The sequence below is a fragment of the Musca autumnalis genome, unplaced genomic scaffold, assembly GCF_047663935.1.
Source record: "Musca autumnalis isolate F117 unplaced genomic scaffold, ASM4766393v1 scaffold_4, whole genome shotgun sequence".
In the NCBI taxonomy this organism is placed as follows: Eukaryota; Metazoa; Arthropoda; class Insecta; order Diptera; family Muscidae; genus Musca; species Musca autumnalis.
In genome coordinates this window covers 77,220,094-77,222,976 of record NW_027411977.1, presented here as the reverse complement: position 1 = coordinate 77,222,976, position 2,883 = coordinate 77,220,094, and positions in this window count along the sequence as shown.

Here is a 2,883-nt window from a genome sequence, read left to right as displayed (position 1 = left end):
CGAATGGTCGCAGAACAATGCTTCCTACTTTTGTTATTAACGTTTAAACAGACACAACATTCATGGTTAACGCTCTAGCTTGAAACAAAGCTTAAAGCTAATTCTATTCTTTCCCTGCATTCCCCCTTCAAATCCCTTAATCATAATGTAACCAGTGTTGCAGCATAATTCCATACTTTCTTTATAACTGTAAAGAATAAAACATACACACGCACCCACATTTGTATATTCCAATAACCCGAATCTTCATTTGACTTCCAAAACAAACATATCTAAAAAATCTAACGAATTCATGTGTAGCATTAATGTCATACATTCTTCACAACTGCAAAGATCCACTTATATCCAAATCACCCCTACAATTCCATATTCAAGTCTTTGACGATTCCTAGTTTGACTCTTGAAATAAACAAATCGAAAAGAACATGAATTTCACAATATTGTGGAATTCATTAAGCATACATATGTTAAGCCAACTAAAAGTTCTTGTCGATTTCTTATTTGTAAAGATTGATTTCTTTTTTTTCGCTATTCCCTTTTCCCCCTTCACTCTCCTAAAATAAACCTATCTTCACTTTTCCATACACAGAGGTAAGGAAATCAACGTCATAATCTAAACATATTCATTTTCAAGGTTAATATAACCACAAACATACATACATCTATACATACATATATGGTTTAAAGAACCAGACGTGGTGTCGTCTTTAAAAAAAATCAATAACCCAGATTCATAACATTTAATCAAAACAAATCCGATATTGTGTAATACTGAATGAAAGTTCAATGATTCCTCCTTTTGGTTTAATGCAAACATACACAGCATAAATTTAAAGGAAGCTGGACTGACGTACATACAAACGCTATACCTCAACAATGGTCATCGATTTGTCATTTGTACACATTGGTTCCCCTTTCCCCCTTAACTCTCCCAATCATATTTGCATTCATATCCAAATCCATTGACAAGATCAATTTGAAGCAACCAAAAATTCAATCCATCCTTCAATTAAATATTAAGATCAAGCAATAACAAACAAATCAAGAAGAGAATCGAATTCATATTCAAACACAGCAGATAGCCCCAGGCACTTGTCGCCTTTTGCTTTCGTTAAAGGCGACTATTACGCCTGCTGATTTAAAGGAATGGAAAAAGAACCAAACGACATACACACAAACATACAATAAAGCGATCGTGGCTACTGATCCAATGCAAAGCAAAGGAAACATACGGCATACACACAAACATATGTACATATGTATAAACTCATTGCTTCAACAATGGTCACTGCTTCAATCGAAGGGCAACATTCATACAAACATATGGTTAATGCTCTAGCTAATCTTAAAACATTCGATGCTTGCTTTCCCCTTTCAACCTCTTACTCATAAAAATTGCTACAATATAATGCCAATACATTCCTCATAACTGCAAATAATCAAACATACACACGCACCCACATATACTTTAATATCCCAAACCATCCCTTCAAACCAATATTCAAGTCTTTGCCAATTCTTTACTTAACTTCTGAAATAAACAAATCGAAAAGATACAAATGAATTTATTTGGATCGTTTCGATTTATGCGCTCAAAGAAATTCTTGTTGCGTACAGTTTCAATCATAATTATTTAAACCCAAATGATGACGTCATTTATTTCACAACATTAGGAAATTAGATCAATTAACTGGCAAACGTACGGAGAGACGGACGGACAAACAGGACCACCCACGTTGAACATGGACACGATTCAGCATGCTTACGGACAGACGGAATTCCAAAAAGTTCCCGCGGACGGATGGACGGACGGAATTCCAAGAATAGCCCCATGGTAACACGTGTTATTTGTTACATTACGGACAGACAGACTGAATTCCAAGAATTTCCCACGGTCACACATGCATACATATTTTTCCAGTGTACCACCACAAACGCTATGCCTCAACAATGGTCATCGATTTCTCATTTGTACACATTGGTTCCCTTTCCCCCTTAACTCTCCCAATCATATTTGCATACATATCCAAATCCATTGCAAAGATCAATTTGAAACAACCAAAAATTCAATCCACCCTTCAATTCAATATTAAAGATTTTGTCGCCTTCATCGAATAATAATAATAAACAAATCGAGAAGATCGATCGAATTCATATTCAAACACACAGTAAATACTCAGTACACTTGTCCTCTACCTTAAAGTAAAGCAAAAGAACCAAACGACATACACACAAACATACAATAAAGCTATCGTGGCTGCTGATCCAATGCTAAACAAAAGGAGCCAAACGACATACACACAAACATACAATAAAGCTATCGTGGCTGCTGATCCATTTCAAAGCAAAAGAACCAAACGACATACACACAAACATATAATAAACACAATGCCTCAACAATGGTCAATGCTTCATAATTAGATCAATCAACAGACAGACGGACAAACGAGACCACCCACATTGATCATGGACACGACCCAGCATGCTTACGGACAGACGGACGGACAAACGATGCCACCCACGTTGATAGTAGACATGCTTCCCCCCAGCATAAGGAATTCCAAGAATTTCCCACGGTCACCCCATCTCATGGTATGCTGTTTGTTTACTTTATAAATGAGTCTGCGACCCTTTTTACCCCATTTGTTTACTTAAGATATGTAATTTGATACTTTTAATTACTATATGACTTGTAATTTGAGATTTTTAATTGATTCTGAATCCTTCTCAATACTCTACTTAAATCCACGCGTTGAAGGGCCAAGTAAAAATATTATTTAATAAATCCACGTGTTGAAGGGCCAAGTAAAAATATTATTTAATAAATCCACGCGTTGAAGGGCCAAGTAAAAATATTATTTAATAAATCCACGCGTTGAAGGG